Genomic DNA, 22,461 nt, shown 5'->3' with positions numbered 1-22,461 from the left:
ACTTTTTAGTTAGCTGTGCCCACCACTGCCCATTACAGACTGTTTTCTCTGCTCGCCTCTGGAAAGAGGTTCTGCAGCATTCAGTGAAGGACCACCAGGTTCTTCAATAGCTTTTCCCCCCAGGCCATCAGACTGCTGAACTCTTAATGAAAACATGCTGCTCATGTCTACCTTCTAATTTCTTGAAAAAAAAAAATCTTTTTTTTTTTTTTTTTGCACCATTGTCAACTCCACAGGTCACTTTACTTTTGCGCTTTACTCTTGTATATCGCATTAAATATTTTCAAATATTTTAATCCTGTCCATTGCAATGCCATTTTAGTCTGTGCACATTTGTTGAACAATGAATGACAATAAAAAGTATCCAAGTCTAAGCCTAATTTTTAGATGTTCATTTTTTTTCTTCTCAGGGCAAAAACATTATTAATCAATCCAGTGTTGGTTAAGATCAAAAACATTGTCACAAGCTAAACACCTGCATCATGTTATTTTAAGGGGAAGCTAAAACACAGTAAATAATTTGACAACAGATAAAGTCTGGACTTTCGCATGGCTAGTACACTGGCAGAGTATGATACTATGCTTCCTAGTTTTTAAATTGATTTTATTAGTAAACGGAGCAGCCTGCGGCCTCAACTTTATCTGAAGTCTGGGGCTTTTACTGAAGCTTAGGGCTCGTGGTGGTGATCACCTTAGTATTTCTTCTGTTTTTCTTGTTGCTTAATGCTGACAAATTATACCTTATCTGTAGTCTTTCTGCCGCCTGATACCGTTTTTTTTTTTTTTTTTTTTTTCCTCTCTGTTTGAGGTGCAGCTCCATCCAGAAGTGGGAGTAGATGTCATCTTCTGCAAGCCTCCTGTCCTGGACTCCAGCATGGACTCCCAAAATTTCCTGTACATTCCTTTTTGTCAATTGTGTCGGTAGTACGGCCCAAGCAGAGGGTCACCCCTTTGAGTCTGGTCTGCTTGAGGTTTCTTCCTCAGATGATTAGAAGGAGTTTTCCCGGTTGCCTGTGTGCTTGCTCTAGGGGTTGGTAAAGTTAGACCTTACTTGTGTGAAACGCCTTAAGGCAACTTTGCTGTGATTTGGCGCAATATAAATAAATGATAAATGGCTACTTTGCGGAGGTAGAGATGGACTGGTTGGTTGCTGGAACCCAAGGCAGTTCCCCGACCTGACCTGACTATGCAAGATGAAACATTTCCAGCACTGATGGAGGGATGCAATCTATTTAGCTCCGTTCTGGATTAAATCAAGCTATAGATTGTGGATAGTAACTTCAAAATGAGTCCAAAATTCTACCATTGACCATGTAATTATCTGTATCATTACGTTGGCTCTTTGTATTGGGAGAGCTGAACAACGTAAGTTAATGATTTTGGCCCGTGCTGTATATTCTGCCTATTCATCAACAGAAGTTCCTGCATCATTGAGTTGAGTCACAGCTCTGCTTTACATACTAAAAGTGCATTGATTTTCAAACTGAATTTTGTTCCCATATTCAAATACCGCACAAATATGTCCCCTGTTAGAATGGACCACATTAAAAAATAATACAATACACATTGGCATAAATATGGACACATAAATATACATATAAATATGAGCAGACTTGTGCACAGTCACTTGGGATGCACAGGAGAAACAATGAGCTTAGTGAGCGATAATCACAGTAATGATGATAATTACCAATCATCCGAGCAGAGAGAAAATAAACTTTGAACAAATAATCTGCTGGTTCTTTTTCTTTTTTAACCCCATCCAGCACACGCAGAGAAAGCAGCTAAACCATGATAAATCATCCAAATCTGCAGTCATATTAGCAATAATTATAGCATTATTGTTGTTTAAAGAAAGATGAAGGTGGGCCTTGTGAGAGGAATACAAAGTGTCCATGTAAAGTTACTTCCTCTAATGTTAGCTCCGTCTTTCATCAGCATTGTTTCAGTACCGCCTCATCTGGCAGACTGTAATTTACAGGTGGAGTCAGCCTTCCTGCCATCGACGACAAATTGCTCTCCATTTTCTGACATCTTTTGGAAGTATGATTTCTTTTATCTTTTCAGCATCACCAGACCTTTTTTTTTTTTGCCTTTGCATTTTGCCTCATCACCCGCTCTGCTTCCTTTTTGTCTTGTCCCCACTCGCTTTCTGACACATCAAACCAGCTGCCTTCAGTCATGTCCCTTATCTTTTCCTTCATCACTTATCTTCTAGTCTTACCCTCTTTTTGTCACCCTCTCGCTGAGACTGCCATCAGGCTGTATCAGAGCATGTCCTGTCCTGAGCTCCCCAACCACAACTTCTCTCTTCTGTACTCAATGTGCAGCGTTTTAGTTGTTGTGTGTGTGTGTGTGAAATGGACTGCATTTATATAACGCTTTTCCATCTGCATCAGACGCTCAAAGCGCTTTACAATAATGCGTCACGTTCACCCGATGTCAGGGGTGTTTATTATTATTTCCTCAGAGTCATTCCCTGAAAAATTGAGGGACCCAAATTGTGTGTGTTACACTAAAATGGACAAACACTACAACTGAAAACTAAACTACAACTACAGAAAAATTCTGCAATAAATTCTACATACCAGTTTAAGTAAAAGGTCTTGTGCCATTTACTCAAATAAGAGATTGAACAAACTTTTAAAACTTTATCTACTTAATAACTTGTGAACCATCTGTCACCATTTGCTGATCTCTGCTCCCCTTACCACTCAGTCTGGGCCTTCCCCTCCCTCTCTTTGAGATTCCTTGGGACACATCTGGCACTGACCCCAGTGTGTTGTCCCCCTTCCTGAGCCTACCTCAACCCCTTTTCTGTGAATTCATGTTTCCATCAGATGCATAAGCACCTGACTCCTCACTGCTCACTGATCTCTGCAGCATCTGTTTCTTATTGGGAGAGCCCTTTGGTCTTCCCCTTTTCCGAGGTATTGCAGAACCACTATCATTTTCAACACTTTCTGTCTTCCGTTTCATGGAGGATCCTTTTGGACGACCCCTTGGGTTTTTAGGCAAACTGGAATCATTTGGTACATTTTCTCCCAAATCATTCCGACTGACAGCAGCCTTCTTTTGTTCAAGGACCCCTTGGGTCTCCCTCTTTTCTTAGGAGAATGGTCTTCATTACTAGAATCTTCCTTGGATCCCAACCCTTTCGGCCTCTCTCGGTCTCTGTGTAGTTGTGCAGTTGAGCGCTGAGACGCATGTTTTTTTGGGCATCCTCTTTGCTTTGGCAGCTGTGCAGATGCACCACTGGAAACATCTGAATGTAGCTCTGTAAGGTCTACATCTTTCACAGAACCCTTCAACTTGCTGGAGCCTCTTGGCCTCCCCCTTCCTCGTTTAGTTGGCACAGGTTTGCTGTCAGACATTTCTGTACCGGATTCTTCCTTGTTGCTTCCAACCTCTCCTTGTTCATTCTCATCCATTCGCATTTCCTCTTCCATTCTGTTGCTTTCACACAGGACTACTTAAGGAAGGTTTGGAGCTGGAGAAGCAAACTTAATCTTTCATAACATTCTTATTCATCAGATGAAAGAGCAAGTGTGTGCATCCTGCTTGTTTTTCTCTGCATATATAAAAAAAACATGAACCCGCATACTGCACGTACAGCCCTGGGCATTATTCTGTCTCTTTGTGAATTCTCACATTGTGACAAGGCAAAAAATAGCATGATGATCATGAGTTTTTCCCATGTTGATCAGTATTGATATTTATTCATTATATGCAATGAAAATGCTGCCATTTTGAACAGCATCATGACTGAAAGCTGAAGAAATGAGCGGGTTCACCAGATAACAGTTGATGCTTTTCATTCATTCATTCATTTGCTATACCATCTTATTCCAGTTAAGGATCATGGGGGAGCTGGAGCTTATCCCAGCAGTTATTGGGTGAGAGGCGGGGTACACCCTGGACAGGCTGCCAGTCTATCACCAGGCCACATATGGACAGACACGTTCACAGTCTCTCTCCCATCCATCCATTTTGTATACCTGCTTGCTCCAATTAAGGGTCACTGGGGAGCTGGAGCCTATCCCAGCAGTCATAGGGCATCAGGAAGGGTATTAGGATGCCAGTCTGTCACAGGGCACTCCCACCTACAGTCAATTTAGAGTTCCCAATACATCCAACCTGCATGTCTTTGGAAGTGGGTGGAAGCCTGAGCACCCGGAATGAACCCAGACAAGGCAACAGTGCTAAACCCTAAGGCACTGTGCCACTTTGTTGTTGGCTGTTTCAGTTGTTTCTTTTTTGAATGTTTTGTGAAGCATTGTGAATATAATAATGATACAGCTTTTACTGTCATTGTACATATACAGCAAAATTTGTCCTCTGCATTTAACCTATCCTAATTACAGTTAGACACAATCCAACCACTAGGAGCAGTGGGCAGCCAGAGTTCAGTGCCTCATGACCAACTCCAAATGTAGACACTGCCTTGGTCAGGGGCAGAGAAATGAGCAGACCCTAAGCATGTTTTAATATACAGGCACATCTAAAAAAAGATTAGAGGGATGAAACAGTCTCTCAAGTAACTTGAATAATTCAATTACAAAAAAATGTTTGAGGCAAATTCTTTGACTCAAGGCTTTGTTTAATTCCTGTCATCAAAGTGTTCCATGTGTGTGTGTGTATATATATATATATATATATATATATATATATATATATATATATATAAAATTCTGTGAGTTAAGTTAAATTACTCCTGTTTAAATCCTTTATTCGGATTTAAACAGGGCGCACAGCGGATTTAGCAACATTTGCGGAAAAGCTGCATTCCACAGCCCAGTTTTTCCACAGGCTGTGTTCATGTTCACACGTAGTTTGTCCACTGAGTGAGGATTTTGCTGACCTCCTGCATGTACTGTCAAAGCTCCAAATAATAAAATTACCAAGAAAAACAGTAAACACCCTAAATTTGAAAAACTGCACGATGGTGCAGCACCATTGTGGCATTGGTTAGGGAGAGCCCTGGCAGTACTGATATTGTTGCTTAAAAACGCAAGAATACTTTTCGTCCGATTACTCAATTAATCAATAGAATGATTGATAGAATACTCTTGTGGCGGTTAAAGCAATTGTCTGTTTTCAGTTCCTTTATGATTTTGTGTTATTAGTTGTCGTCTCGTGTCACCTATTTGTGTGGACGTTTATGGTTTGTGTGTGTGTGTGTGTGTGTATGTGTGTGTGTGTGTCCCTCATCTGTTGTGTGCACCTCCTCCATGCCTCCTGTGCAATGGTGGGCACAGCTAACCAAAAAGTTAGCTAATCCACTAACTGAAAAGTTAACTTTTATAACGATAAACTGATAAAAAAAAAAAAAAATTAGCGGAAGCTACAGCTAACCAGTAACTGCTAAATTTTAGTAGTGACTCAAGTATACCGTCAACTACTGACAAACCAGTTTTGAGTTTAAGTGCCACCAATACTTCTGAGTAGAATCAAAGATGATCACAAACCCAACACAAACAATGAGTCGCCATGCCTGTCTTTGTACGCCCTCCCCACTGCCGTGAGGATAAGTCATGTACATTCATAGCATACAGAGCCTCTGACATGGGCCAAAGGCATAAACAGAAAAGCAGGTTTGACTTATGGCTGGATTTAAAAACCAAACTAATTCCAGATGGCTTATTAATATAATGTTAACTGTCATTTTTACAAAGTGAAAATATCACAAATATCTTTTAGTTTTAAAGTAACACACTAATTCTGAATGTTTGAGCATTAAAACTGACAGATGGCCAGTGGCATTATGGGAAATTGAACCTCCTCATCACTGGTTGGTTGTAAAAAACAACACCACACAAATTACTGTAATGTGTGTTGGTTTTTACAAATAAATCTGTATTTGTAAATATGTATTTTTTTTTCATTTGTAAAAAAAAAAAGGCATTTGCAAAACTGAAAATTCTGTAGATGGCGGTGTTCTATGTATTTTGGGTCAAAATGTCATACGGTCGCCATTCGGTGCCCTGTATCAGACTAATGCCCCAGTCACACAACGATTTCTGAATGAAGGGAAAAAGTAAAAAAGTCACAATTCGTTGATAAAAGGTGGACGAAAGAGCTTTATCACTGAACAGCCTGCGAAGCAAGAGCAGAAAAGGGACAAAAGAGGAACTTAACAAAACCAAAGCTAATGTTCTCAACACTTTAAACGAAGCACGCCTGGAGCCACAGCTGGAACAGTGCGTGTCTGCATCTCTGAGTTCCAGGCCTCGGCGCTGGGACGGAGCTCATAGTGCCTGAGTCCTGGAGAAACTGCAAACAGAAGCTGTGGAGACCTGTGTGCACGTCGGTTGTCCCATTTGCTTATCCCTCTGGTCACTGCTGTATCACTGTATTATGTTCTAAGCCATATATATTGATTTATAACAGAAAACTGTCAAAGGGGGAATAAATATAAGTGTAAGGATGATTGAATATATCAGAGCAGTAAATTGATCAGTGCGTGTGAACGTGCACATTGACTCCCCATGTGTGGTTATTTCCACGAGCTGCCACTGATCCACAACATGAATTCTGTCTTCCAGAACAGCTCTTTATATAATCATTTGAATCCTCTACCTGTTGCCACATGTACATAAGTTCTAGATTGTCATTCCTACACTCATATTGTTATATTTAATAAAAAATTATAAGCACACCCAGCAGCTGCTGCCACTAATGCTGCATTCAAGTACCATCGGAAATTACACCACTTTTTTGTTGTTTCAAATTCAGCAGTTGCTTGTGGCAAAATAATTAATTGTATCCATACAAAAGATTAATTCTTCCTTATATAAGGTGCCTGAGCCCATTGAAGCTGACCCCCCACCCAGATAAAAAATTCCAAGGAAGCAGGCTGAGTTTGCCCAGTAATTTCCGATGGTACATGAACGCAGCAGCAGCCTCAGCGCTCACAAACGGGCTTCTGCACTGTGTGAAAACATTCAGCTTGTCAAACAAAGTCAAACTAAACAATAATTTTACAAAAACTAAACAAACAATTAAAAAATGTCAAAAACAAAACAGAGAGGAATTGAGGTTTTCGTTGCCCTTCGTTCAAATTTTTCAACAGTTTAAAAATCCTGATGAAGCACCAGCTGCAGGAACGAAGCTGTGCGAAGGTTAAACGATACCAACGAAAGTCCAGATTTCATTTGGGCTTCGTTGCCCTTTGTTAAGTGCCGTGTGACTGGGCAGTTAAACAGAATTATCAGTTTTGCAGATGCCTTTTTTTTTACAAATGAAAAACAAAATTACATATTTACAAATACAGATTTATTTGTCAAAACTAACACACAGTAACTTGTGTATGTGTTGTTGTTTTGTTTTTTTACAACCAACCAGTGATGGAGGCTCAATTTCCCATAATGCCTTTGGGCATCTATGAGTTTTAATGCTCAAACATTCAGAATTAGCGCATTACTTTAAAACTAAAACATATTTGTGATATTTTCACTTTGTAAAAATGACAGTTAACGTTAATATCAATAAACTGTCCAGAATTAATTTGGTTTTTAAATCACACCATAAGTCAAACCTGCTTTTCTGTTAATGCCTTTTGCCTCACGTCAGGGGGCTCTATATGTTGTGAATGTAAAGCAGTCAGGCAGCCAGGTCTCTTTTGCTGGGGTAGGGTTGAGCTGAGTTCCTCACAGCTGCCTGACTGCTGCAAAACACAACAGAGAGGAACTAATGTGTGATTTTAGGGTTTACAAACATTTTTGACCGTTCTGCTTTACTTACTATTCCAGCAAAAACATTAGCGGACTAAAAGTTAGGGAAACTAAATTTAGCAGATGGTTTTTGAAGTTAGCTGAAAAGCTAATCCGCTAACAAAAAAGTTAGCTTCACTAATTAGCCGTTAGCGGAACTATGCCCACCACTGCTCTGGTGTGTGTGTCTCCCCTCATCTGTCGTGCGCGCCTCTTCCTCGTCTCCTGTGTGGGTGAGTGGGTGTGTTGTCCCTGGCCTGTTGTGTGTGTGTGTGCCATGTGCGCTGCCTCCATGCCTTCTCTATGTCTTGTGTCAAGTCCCTTGTGTGTTGTTTATTATCCTGTTCCTGTTTAGTCTCTGGTCCATGTCACGGTGTCTTTTCATTCATTTCATGTGTGCACTAATTATTCTGAGTTCTATGTAATTTCTGTTATAGATCTGAATTTAAGGTTTTGTCTTAGTCTTAGCTCTGTTTGTCATTTGTGTGATGATCACCTTCAGATTTCGTTCTCAGTTTTCATATTTGTTTCTACATCACTGCTTTTTGTTCGCGTCCAGGTTTTACATCAGTTCTGTATTGTTTCTTCTCTTCTGCGGTTATGTTTGGTTTTTGTGGTTATTTATTTCCTTTTGTTGTCCATTGTATTATTTATCATTGGTTATTGTCGGATTTGTTCTTGGTCGCCTTTTGGTCTGTTTATTTCCACATGTGGCTTATGTTCCAGTTCTTGTTTCACACACCTGTCATCATTAGTCTTTTTGGTATTAAGCTCACACCTGTTCAGTTGTCCCTTGCTGGTTCATTCCTTTTGTCTGCTCCGCACATCCTATGCAAGTATTTTTGTGATCTCTGGATATTCTTTTTTCTTCTACTGATTAGTGGGTGATGATAACTTCAGTTTTGTGTACTTGATCCAAATGTCTGAAGTATCCCATAAGCATTTTCACCTTGTTCAGTTTGATCCGAACTTGAAACCATCTGTTTTGGTCGGGCCAAATTTTGCTCCGGAGTGTGGTATAAGAATACTTTCACACCTCCTATTGTGGTTCAGACCAAATTGACAAGTCCAAAGGTCCGGATGAAACAAGTTAGGTGTGAAAGCATCCTGAGTATCCCTCAGTAACCATTAGTTTGACAAAAAGGTCACTCCGGTGGTGCCCAAGGAATGAGTTTGTGAGTTTAATGAACTGTAATGGGATTGGTCACATTAAATATTTGAATGCCTTCTCATAGAACCGAACTGTCATTGACAGCAATCCTTTGTGCAAGACTCGTGATTGTGTTTAATCCACTGTGCATTTATATTGAAAAGCACATGCGTCTGGACTCTGTAGCTGCACGTGTGCATGAAAGTGCATGACGTTCGTGTTGTGAACTCAGCTGCACAGTCCACTGGCACCTGAGTCGCAGCTGACCAACAATGCTGCACACAGTCCTGTGCGACTTCAGAAACACTCACTCCTACGCAGCCACACATACACACACACACACACACACACAAAGATACCTCCCATGCACCCTCCTCACACATCCCTCCAACTCTTTCTCTCCAGCACCCCCTCCCACATCTTTTCATCTCTGCCGATTTTCCTCCAACCACCAGATGGCTGACCCATCTGCTTCCTCACTCCCTCTCTCACTCTCCCCTTCCTTGTCTCTCCCCCGCTCCTCTGTGCTTCATATGGTTCAGATCCAAGTCCAGTACACATAGGACCTCCAACGATGTGTTCGCAGGAGAGGCTCTGTCCCCTTCGTACGTTTGTGCGCATCTGTCTGGATGCCAGGTTGTATGCGTGTAAGCCTGCAGTTTCAATCAGTTTCTGAAGAAGGTACTCCTTTGAACTGATGTTCCCTTACGTGCGTGTTCGTGTACACATCTGCTTAGGTAGCCAACTTTTCCTGCGTGCATATTTGTGTGCTATCCAGCACCCCCACCATCTGTTTGACTTTTATCCATTTGGAAGGTGTGAAATTATAGACTAAAGTGCACATATATTTATTTTGTCTCAAAATTGTTGTTTGTGTGCTGTATTCATATGTGCTGTAACATCTTCAGCTGTCTTTGCTCACCGATTGCTCCTGGATTGCTACGAAAACCTGTTTCTACCAGTTGAAAACAATAAATATCCACCATCATACCTTCACTCACCTATCAATATCAAGATGTGTCTGTGGCTCGCATATCTCTCTGACTGTTTGTCAGATCGGTCTCAGTTTTTGGATATGGCTTGCGCAATGCACAATGATGTGCATCCTTTATTATGAAAATTTTGAGGATTAATTTTCAAAACCTTTATTTTGAAGTCATCATTATTGGCACATGGTGGAACATTCTCATGTGCCAGCTTTGACAAAGATGAGTCACTCTGTGCCTTAAACAGATGCCCATCTCTAACGCGTTCACAGCATGGGGGAGAGACAGAAGAAATAAATAATATACAAACAATCAGAGACGTGAGCCACAGACACACAAATGCTTCTTGCTTTATTATCACAAGGCAGAACGTCCTCAGGCACCAGCTTCAATAAAGATCGTCAACAAAGCTACTTTTCTATAGGAATACATACTTCCTATGGGCACTGCTCTAATTATTCTTAATATGTGGCTCCTCAAGATCATGCAATATTAGATGACAACTATTAGATACTAACACATATAAGGTTTATCATAAAAAACACAATATTTAATTCTCCAAAATGGAGGTGAGCCCAGATGTTCTTTGGGTTGCCCACACCTCCAGTGTACAACCATTATGTTTGGTCACGTCACTGCTTGTGCTTTTTTACGAGGGTCGGCTGAAAAGATAGGCCTCCTATGTGGTTTCAACAACAAACAAGATGCTCACATGAACCACAGATCTGTTTAATTCTTGGAATGTTCTCTATCAGGCAGTGGAGCATCTTCTTTCTGCACCACCAATGCACAGCTGTTTGCACCTCTGCATCATTAGTGTAACAGTGTCCCTTTGGGAGTTCTTTCAGTTTGGGGAAAAAGGGAAAGTCAGAGGATGTGAGATCCAGACTGTATGGTAGGTGTGGTAAGATTTGCACTGCTGCCACGTCCTGTGTCTGACAGCTTGTGTGTGGATGAGCGTTGTCATGCTGAAGACCTGCAAGTTTTCCAGGATGAATCTGCGTCAGGCATACGCCCAGCTTTTGCAAAGCATCAACATATCGGTCGGAGTTGACCGTAGGGTTGCCACCTTTCAGAAATGAAAATAGAGGACGCCCACCACCACTACCACCACCCAAGAAGTGCTATATTTAATTTGTAAAATGCATTTAGTCATACTTAAAGCTTTAAGTACTTAACTGTGTCTCGCCATGGCCTCGATTTGCCCTAATTAAATAAATACATTAATGCTGTCTCAACAAAAACCTGAGTTGGGAACTGCAGACAAAAGACTGTGTTTTCCCTCTCAGTTGAGAAATTCCTAAGTCATCTGGAGATCTTCAGATAAAGCTTGGAGACATCCCCCACTGGCCCACACTGGGATTCACAGCAAAACAAAACTGTAATTCAAAGTTCTTCAAAGGGGATCCCTTGCCTTTTTAATCAGTGAATTTTCGGTCATTATGAATTACATGGCATTATAATTGCTTCACGTCAGAATCTGTAATTGTCCAGGCCCGAAGAACCCACTTTTATGACCTCAAGCCAAAGACAGAACCTCTCCTCACACAGAGGACCTTCCCACCATGATAACATGTGGTCATAAAACTTTGTCTTAACAATCAGCTATTATACTTAGGTCTAAAGCAAAGGAAAAGACCTTTTGTTTAAAATAAAAAGATTAGATCAGTATTCTTTTATTCATGTATATCTAAACTTCTAATGCTGTTTGTATTGATTAATCAAACGAAATGCTTTGCATATAATCATTCCAGTTTATTGACGTGTTAATTTTAACTGATGTGTGTTTAAGTGTGATTCTTTCTCCATCATCAATATGTTGATGAAGTATTCTGTCTTACCCAAATGAAGTGTTTAGGTGACAGTTAATAATGTGTGTCCATTTGAGTGTCTTAGGACAAATACTATTTCAAAATAGTTAATGTGTTTAAATAGTTGAATCATTTCTGTCTGCCCTTTCTGAGCACATGAAGTTTCTGTGAGATTACACACCCTAAATGGGTGACGTCAGTCCCCTTTAAAAAGTTAAAACAGAGTCTTGCCACTCTCTTCCTGCTGCTCTCTCTCGGAGCACTCTGCAACTCTTTTATTCTCTCTCTTTAATGCTTAATTTTTATTTTTGGGCCAAGGCCCCATTGCTAAGCTAAGACGTGGCATTCAGTCATTCATCCTTTATTTTTGACAAACTTAAAGTTTAACCTGACGCTTTAAGGTGCGTCAAGTCGTTTGAATTTGTAAGAGAACTTCTGAGCTGAGCTTTTCAAATTAATAGCGAATTTACAGAAAAGTGACCGTCCTTTTCTGTCGGCTATATTGTTTTTTCAACGCCTTTAAAGTTTTAACCTTTTTCTAAATTCACAAAGATTTTTAATCTGGCTCCAACAAACTTTTGAAAAGCTACCAGAAACCATTTTCAACTAACACCTTCCACCTCTGAGGTCCAGCCAGCTGACGACAAACTGCAAGCAGCCACCCGGTCGGTATAACCAGCCGACACAAGCCGTTGGGCTTGTCGGGGAGACCGCTGAGTTAACCCCTTGACCCAAGGGAGCTCACGCTCACTTATTCATCAATGGTTGTTTCAAACATATCTGTGTATGTTGTGTCAAAGGTGATTCTACACATGCCTAAAATTGCAGGCAAAAACAGTTTGGTGTAGCGATAGTCACTAAGTAAAGGATTATTCTCGTACCAGTTTCTCTTCAATATCTTGCTTGTTACTCAGCCATCTGGTGGTTGCGCGTTAATAGTGTTTATTATTTGATCATCTCCCCTTGTCTCTGTGCTGCTGCCAACTCTCCTCCTCTGTTCTGGATCATTTGGACTGTTCCCCAGTTTTGGACTTATGTTCCCAACTTCTGCTAGAACAAATGCTTTATCCTTCACTGCGGCTGGTCACTGTCTGTTTTTCGGTTTGACCCCTCTGAAATCATAAAGCACGACTGGCACTGCCAAGATAGGTCCTGTGCAGATACATTTATGATACTGGAGAACAGGAAGTCCTTAAAAGTCTTAGTCATCATCCAGAATAATCACAAATACAGACATGCTGAATCCTCACTCAGCATCTCAAGCACTGCAACAGGGTACCCACTGATTCTTTAAAGATCACAACATTGTTCAGTAACACTTTCATCACCACAAAAAGCACCCAAACATAAATACTTTCTGGTGATGGACAGTATCAATGCACTTTAGCTTTATACCTGACCACACCTCAGTTATAGAACATCATGCCCACGTGAGCCAACATGTACTTGCTATTTTAACATGGGTGCGAAAATGAAAATTGACTCGGGGTGGAAACAGTCACTCTAGTCCTGTGGACCGGTTTACACCAGGTGCAAGACAGAATCTCATAATTAAGAGAACAAACTACTTTTCATTCAAATACATAAGTTGCTTCATAAAATAAAATGCAATGAAAGGGACAATACTAAAATACATTAAACTCAGTGATTATGAATAGAAACAATAAAAAAAGAATCCATAAAATATAGAGGAGTATAGAGTCCTCTATAGGCCCACTGGTGCTGGTGCTTATCACTGGAATGAAAGTCTAAGATGCAATCTGGATGAGACCCCAATCCAACAGAGGGTACTTCCTCTCCCACAGCTGGTACACATTTGAAGCTTGGTGGACTAGGACAATGCAAGTGTCTTCAAGGACACATACAGTTACTGTGAGCGGGACTCAAACAAGTCTACATTGGTAGTCCAACTCCTTATGCTACAGAGCTGCCTGCTGTACAACTCAAAAATTACATAAACTAAATAAAACTTGGTAGGTAGGCAGGTAAACAGCAGGTCAAAAATAGGCTACAGTACAAAAAGAAAAAAATACACAAGAGTACCGAATTAACCTGTAGATCTGTACCACAGTACAGCCCACATAACCTCTGTTTATTTTAGGTTTAAAATCCCGACTGACGAAGACAAAAAGAAGTTCTTAAACTAATATAATTTACATTGCTGAGTTCTGTAACATCTGTCTGATGGTAACAGCTCATTCCAAGAATACAAACTATCCTATTTGTCACAAGGGATTCTCTTAACCTGTTGAACAACACACTGTTCAATGAGTGGCTGAAGATTATAATAATGAGCCTTCAGACCAATGTTTGTCATTGCTCTCTGACCAGATGCAATAAGTTCGATTTCGCTGATGAAGAAAAGTTGTCAAACCAAGCACATTGAAAACTAAAAAAAAAAAAAAAAAAAAAAAAAAAAAAGAGAACAATTCCCTCCAGTGAAAAAAATAAACATGACTTAAATATGTACATGGTTTGCACATGATCATGTCCACTTAATTCTTTTATATTTCTAATTGAGAAGTAGAAGAAAATTATTTGGACACTGATCAAGAAATTTTTTGTGCCTTCATAATTTACAAGCTACTGACAAATGAAGAGACTTAAATTTACATTTACAAACAGTAGAACTCAACTGTTTGACTCCAGTAAATAAAATACCCTATGGCATGCTGGGTGTTACTGATGTTGTTGTTTGATTTGGTCTTAACCTTTGGGACATGCAGTAAGCTGGCAATTATAACATCCTACCACATATAGTCACACCCAGACTACTGCAGAGGCCGCATTATTAATATTTGCCTTATTTTGAATAGATTTACAGTCAGCTGTTCTTCCAGTTGTGCACCAACTGGCACAGCCAATGTTAAAAATACATCCAAAAAGACTGGACAAGCAAAGTATCAAATAATAACATACATACCTTGCAACACAACCACATCCAGCTGATTTCACTTCTCTTGAAATGGCACACAGAAGTCACAGAGAATATTGTCCTGGTGTCCAAAGGTGTTTGTTGCGTCACAGGGCTTCATATGAGTCCATACTTCCAAGTTCTAAATGGCTGTCAGGTCATTAAACATCCAGTTGCCAGTCACATTTGTGTCTTGAGTTTTTCACTTGTCCAGACACAGTCAATAAGCATAGAGGTATCACTGTTAACTGCTTCAAAGTCCTGTGTCAACACCACAGCTGTCCCACTGACATTGGTAATCCACCATCGCGTCCTCTTCAAGCCTTCATGGTCACACTCATACAAAAACAGATAATCCTGTGCAGCTTTCTGGTAGACACATGAAAAATAAAATGTGGATGTTAAGTACTGTAAACAATGTGACCAGTAATTTAGCTGACAGAAAAAAAGCAAATGTTTACAAAGTAATGCATTAAGGTCAGACATCAGACGGCCTGCCATTCAATTTGTTGAAAGTCCTTAGCAGCATTTTAAAGTCTTGACAGCCAATGAAGAGATTTGAGCACTGGGGTAATATCATCAAATGTTCAAATTCCAATCAAAATTTGAGTGGGTGCATTTTGAATCATCTGCAGACATGTAATGTGTCTTATGTGGTACTCCAAAAAGGGATACGTTGCAATCGTCAAGTCTGGAGTATACATTATCGGTCATTGATAGTTCCCTGTTTCCAAATGGGCACTTTATTCCTTCTCTGATATGCAGGTCAAAATGTTTGAGAAAAAGCTGGTGTACAGTAACTCTTTCCCCCAAATGACAAATTGTATTCCACAGAATCCTCCTTTAAAAGGAAATAAAGTACAGTCTTTCTACCAAGATGTTAAAAGCACTTATCTCAGCAGTGACAGCAAGAGAGACCTGGGAAGAGATTATGGAGTTAAAAGGTCACTGGACACAGGTATTTAGGGCCCCTTCACACATAGTATGAATAAATACAAATCAGGGCGAATCACAGCAGAACAGCTCATATGAGCAAACCAAGAAAACATTGAGCCAACAGACAGGCGTTTACAATCTCGCTGCGTGTGATGGTGTTGTGCATGAAACCATCACAGCAAGAAGAAAATTCGAGCAACTGGAGTTATATGTTATGATTTATGCTGTGGCAAAATGTTTGCCGATTGCCACAAACTGTAACTCATGCGTATGAGCATTTTGGAAATGGTGAGTGAGAGGCAGCATTAAACATAATGATGTAGTATGCAAATGAGCCTTAACTCGTACATTTAATTCCACTTAACACACATTACATGTATATAGCATGAATAAAAATTTGGTGCTGGTTGATGTGATCATGACCCATAATTATCCAGAGTGGCAGTTCACTTGTTATATAAATACACACACACGTCGACTCAGATACAAATTACTTGTTTAATGTGTCCTCAGTCCATCCCAGCTGCTTAAATAAAATATATTAGTGGTGGACATGATGGGATTCTTTCCATCATTTGTTCAAGCTCCCTCCTTTTAAAGATAAAGATAAACTTTATTGATCTCACAGAGGAGAAATTCACGTTACGTCAGCTCTTAAAAAAAACAAAAAAAAAACAAGATGGGTGCAAGTAGAGGAAAATGTTCAAACAGCGTGTGCAAGGATAAGAAATAATAATAATACTTGTAACAGTACAAGACATAAGAAAGTTATGTAGAAATACATGATGTGCATATGTGTATGCATATATATATATATATATATACACACACACACACTTGTATATATGCACATACACATATGCACACACATACACATACTGTACATATATGTATAAACATGATTGGGATTGAAAAGGAGATAGGAGCATCTTCTTTACAATATGTGAAATGGAGTTTAGGTGTGGTAAGGTAACATTTTCTACCTGCCATTAAGAAAATACAAATTTTATCTTAAGAAAGACAGAGGTGTGGTGATATCACAACAGCACAAAGCATTCTGGGAATGCTACAATTAAAAATAATTGCCCAGTTATTCTACTATTAAGAAAAATTTCATGCTGGTTCTTTTGGTAAGAATTTTTATATGTTACAGTTTTGTTCTAATAATGAACCCAGAGTTGCAGACAGAAACCACGAGAAGTGTGTGCGATCAAAACCCAGAGTGATTTATTGGCAGAGCCAAGAGCAAACAATTCATGAAATGCAAAAAATATATACAAAAATTAATCCCAGGAGGCAGCGACAATTATGGGAGAACAGCTGAGCGTGCAACCACAAAGCAATAACGGAGCAGGTGACGGCAGATAAAGCACGGAGAGAAAAATTATACTCACAGAACATGTGGACAACAAACAACAATGAATTAACCCACACCCAAAGCCTGACAGGTGACAACTTAAATACCAGATGACCTAAATGATTACAGGTGAGGGGAATCAGCATGAGCAGCAGATACACACGGTAATGAACAAACACGAGGTGACTGAACCCTAATCAGAATAGTAGGCAGTGCCAAACAGCGCAACTGATTTCAAAGGGTGAGTGGCATAAAAATAAAATAAACAACCATCAATAACTGAAGGAAAACTCATAAACACAACATAGGACTCAGGTGTTAATAAAGTGCAGAGGTGGAGAAAGTAACATAATAATAAATAAATTAAGTGAAATTATAAACTCCCAAACAAAGAAAGAACTCAGGAGCAAATAAAGTGTGAGGGTAGAGGGCTAAATCTAAATAATGTGAAAAAGAACAAAAACTTTAGGAATAATAATGACCAATACTTAGGATTAAAGCAATGTGGAACCAGACTGAACAGGTGAGGATAAAGGGGTGGGACAAGGGGGCCCAGACCACCCACAAGAAACACTCATGAACAAGTAACTTATACAGAAAAATCCCAATGCATCAATTCCACAATAATCTTAAAGGTGCACAGACGGCGAGCAAACCCAACATTATAGTTCATTAAAGTTTCTTAAAACTTGTTAAAGTTATGTCCACCTGTGAGTCAAGTCAAGCCTGGGAGCATGTGCTGGTGCTTTGCCGCATCCTCAAGACTATGAAATCACCATGGGTCCTGGATGACAACTACCTAGGCAGACAACCAGTCCATTCCCACATCTCTAAAATAACCATTGATCTGCAGCCAACTCAAATGTAGGCATCTCCTTGGTCTTCTCCAGTGACTGGGGTCCTCAACACTCAGACACCTACATACAGGATCATGCACAGAGAAATGCACAACATGACCAAAATGTCGAAGCTGTCACGTTCTCACAATGGAAATGATACTCCTCATCCTAGTCTTCCCAAGTACTCGCTCATTTGATACAAAGTCACTCCTCCAAAGACACTTGGGACCAAAGACATCTAGTCATCACCTTAGGTCGCTGGTGAGCATCCATGTGTCACAACCATACAGCAAGACAGGCAGCACAAGGACCCTAAAGACTTGGATATTTGTTCTCCTGAATCAGCATCACCAAACTAATCTGTCAGTGACCTCATAACTCCATTAGCTCTTCCCGGAGGCCTCGTGATCTCAAAGGCTGAGAACTCAGAGACATGTATGTCACTGCCAAGATAAGTGAATATCTGTACAAGTTCAACACTTTCACCACGTACAAATACACCTCTGATGGCTGAGTCCAGGAAATCATTAAAAGCCTAAATCTTATATACTACGGTTGACTCAGCTCCTCAAGTACTGCAATTCCCAAAGATTATAGCATCATCTGCAAACTCAAGGTCAGTAAACCTTTGCTTGCAAGCATTAAACACTGTAGGAGCTAGAACACACCCCTGATGAACACCACTTTTCACTGGGAAAATCTCAAGAGTCTCTGCCACCACTCTGTACTGCACTCACAGAATATGTGTATAGGTTGGCTAGAATGTTCTATCACTTATTGGAGATCCAATACATTCCTAGGATGTCCCAGAGAGCAGTCTGACCATCTGAATCAAATGCTTTGTGAAAATCAACATAGGATGCAAATATATATATATATATATATATATATATATATATATATATATATATATATATATATATATATATATATATATATATACGAGGGCTGTCAATAAAGTAACGGTCCTTTTTATTTTTTCAAAAACTATATGGATTTCATTCATATGTTTTTACGTCAGACATGCTTGAACCCTCGTGCGCATGCGTGAGTTTTTCCACGCCTGTCGGTGACGTCATTCGCCTGTGAGCACTCCTTGTGGGAGGAGTCGTCCAGCCCCTCGTCAGAATTCCTTTGTCTGAGAAGTTGCTGAGAGACTGGCGCTTTGTTTTATCAAAATTTTTTCTAACCCTGTGAGACACATCGAAGTGGACACGGTTCGAAAAATTAAGCTGGTTTTCAGTGAAAATTTTAACGGCTGATGAGAGATTTTGAGGTGATTCAGTCGCTTTAAGGACTTCCCACGGTGCGAGACGTCGTGCAGCGCTCTCAGGCGGCGTCATCAGCCTGTTCAAGCTGAAAACCTCCACATTTCAGGCTCTATTGATCCAGGACGTCGTGAGAGAACAGAGAAGTTTCAGAAGAAGTCGGTTTCAGCATTTTATCCGGATATTCCACTGTTAAAGGAGATTTTTTTAATGAAAGACGTACGGACGGATCCGCGCGTCGGGACGCAGCCGACGCGGTGCGGCGGCACAGGAAAAACACCTCCATGTTGATAACCATTTGTAAAATCCAGGCGGCTTTTAATGGCTTTCAGTGGAGTGAGTATATGAGAAATTGTTTAACAGGCAGGACATGTTCCAACTTGTCCTTAAGGCTTTCAACAGAGGTGTTTTTCCTGTGGCGGAGCGTCGCGGCGGCTGCGTCCCGACGCGCGGACCCGTCCGCACGTCTTTCATTAAAAAAATCTCCTTTAACAGTGGAATATCCGGATAAAATGCTGAAACCGACTTCTTCTGAAACATCTCTGTTCTCTCACGACGTCCTGGATCAATAGAGCCTGAAATGTGGAGGTTTTCAGCTTGAACAGGCTGACGACGCCGCCTGAGAGCGCTGCGCAACGTCTCGCACCGTGAAAAGTCCTTAAAGCGACAGAATCACCTCAAAATCTCTCATCAGCCGTTAAAATTTTCATTGAAAACCAGCTTAATTTTTCGAACCGTGTCCACTTCGATGTGTCTCACAGGTTTAGAAAAAATTTTGATCAAACAACGCGCCAGTCTCTCAGCAACTTCTCAGACAAAGGAATTCCGACGAGGGGCTGGACGACTCCTCCCACAAGGAGTGCTCACAGGCGAATGACGTCACCGACAGGCGTGGAAAAACTCACGCATGCGCACGAGGGTTCAAGCATGTCTGACGTAAAAACATATGAATGAAATCCATATAGTTTTTGAAAAAAATAAAAAGGACCGTAACTTTATTGACAGCCCTCGTATATATATATATATATATATATATACGAGGTCTGTGAGAAAAGTATCCGACCTTTTTATTTTATACAAAAAATATATGGATTTGATTCATATGTTTTTACGTCAGCCAAGCTTGAACCATCGTGCGCATGCGTGAGTTTTTCCACGCCTGTCGGTTGCGTCATTCGCCTGTGGGCAGGCTTTGAGTGAGCACTGGTCCACCCCTCTCATCATTGTTTCATTGCGAGGAAATGGCGGAATGATTTGGGCTTTTTTGTTGGGAAAGTGTAGTGACACGGACCCACAACAGGGGGCGTAAATGAACGGACAATGAAAATGCCAAAATATAACAATTTAATGTTGTGAAATGTGCACAACGGAATACAGATGCTGCTTTTAAGTAACAGTCAATTAAATAACAGGTGACGTGTGTGCAGGCTCGAAGATAGGAGACGCCTGTCCAGAGAAGAGCCGGGCCCCACACGATTTCCACTGCCAACAGAGACCTGCAACACACCAGAGCCGCCAAGCCCTGAGTCCCCCGGTGGCCACTGCCTCCAGCTGTCAGATCTGGTACTGCTGGCAGGAAGAACAAACAGGTTATGTGGGTGTGTGAACACCCAGCAACAGTCAGCAAACTCACAGTTCACTCCCGAGGAAAAAGTCCTCCACTCCCAGGTAGCAGGAAAAACACAGTACGTGCAGTGCCTACTGTAACACTTAAGAAATTTAGGAGTGGAATCGCCAACTCCTCCAAATTCCTACAAATCAGCTCAAAGCTGTAAGTTACAGAAAGTTATGACTGCAAAACGTTCAGAAAACAATTATGTGCGTACGGCACAGATACGGCTGAGATGTTACCTGTCAGGTAAGCTGATATCTCGGCAGGGAGGTAGAGTCGCTGTACGGCTTTTATGGTTGGATGGTGATGAATGATGGATGACAGCTGTCACCGTAGGTGTTCCAGGGAGGCGGCTGCGCCCTCTGGTGCCTGAAGCCCGCTTTCAGGCAGGGTGCCCTCTGGTGTTGGGCCAGCAGTACCTCCTCTTCTGGCGGCCCACACAACATTTTTTTCCATCAGAATTTTTTCAGAAACTGTTAGAGACAGGCAGCTGGAAACCATTCGAAAAATTTATCTGGCTTTCGGTGAAAGTTTTCCAGGCTTCACAGAGAATAAGGAGTGTTACTACATCTTTAAGGACGGCCCACAATGGCACATGGTGCGCCGTGCTCCGAGCCGCCATCGAGAGGCAGAAACCACCACATCATTTCTAAACGGATCGCTGTGTGGAGCCGGGACCGTCGTGTGCAATTTCTCTGGTTATCACAAGAGCTGGACATCAGCCATTTTCCGGCAGATTTCACTTTAAACAAGAGATTTTGTCATGGAAAGCCGCGCGGAGGCTTCGCGCGTCACGACCGATTCGCTGATTAAGCGAGACAAAGGAACACCTCCGTTTCAGAGTGTTAAAGGACAAGTTGGGACATGCCCAGCTCTCCACAATTTGTCTTATACTCACTCGACTGGTAAGCACTGAAAGCCGAGATAGGCATGTCTAAACTATATATATATATATATATATATATATATATATATATATATATATATATATATAGTTTTTCCACGCCTGTCAGTTGCGTCATTCGCCTGTGGGCAGGCTTTGAGTGAGCACTGGTCCACCCCCCTCGTCGGATTTTTATTGTTTAGGAATGGCGGAGTGACTGCCGCTTTGTTCCATGAAAGTTTTTCAGAAACTCTGCCAGACAGCCAGATGGGGTGTTGGGGTGAGGTGTTGTTTGTCCCGCACCATGAACGCCTGCATCCCAACGCGCGAATCCGTCCATCTTTCATTACAAAATCTCCTTTAACAGTGGAATGTGCCGATAAAGTGCTGATCCTGACCTCTTCTGAAACTTGTCTGCTAGTCACACGACGTCCTGCATCAACAGAGCCTTAAATTTGGAAGTGATCTGCTCGTTCCAGCCTGTCAATGGCCGCTCGGGGCGCGGTGCGCCCTCCGCCGCTGTGGGCCGTTTTTAATCCAGTTTTAATGGTCCTTAAGCCGTGTGATACCGATAGAATCTTCACCGAAAGCATCTGAATCTTCCAAATGGTTTCCATCTGGCTGTCTGGCAGAGTTTCTGAAAAACTTTTCATGGAACAAAGCGGCAGTCGCGCCGCCATTCCTAAACAATAAAAATCCAACGAGGGGGGTGGACCAATGCTCACCATAGCACATAGCACAGGCAAATGACGCAACCAACAGGCGTGAAAAAACTCACGCATGCGCACGAAGGTTCAAGCTTGTCTGATGCAAGCGCACGATTCAAATCCATATAGTTTTTGAAAAAAAATAAAAAGGTCGGATACTTTTCTCACAGACCTCGTGTGTGTGTATATATATATATATATATATATATATATATATATATATATATATATATATATATATATATATATATAAAATCACTGCTTTTATTCAGAGCCATTTCAGTAT

This window comes from Thalassophryne amazonica, chromosome 12 (genome assembly GCF_902500255.1).
Source record: "Thalassophryne amazonica chromosome 12, fThaAma1.1, whole genome shotgun sequence".
In the NCBI taxonomy this organism is placed as follows: Eukaryota; Metazoa; Chordata; class Actinopteri; order Batrachoidiformes; family Batrachoididae; genus Thalassophryne; species Thalassophryne amazonica.
Note: the sequence above shows the minus strand (reverse complement) of the source record.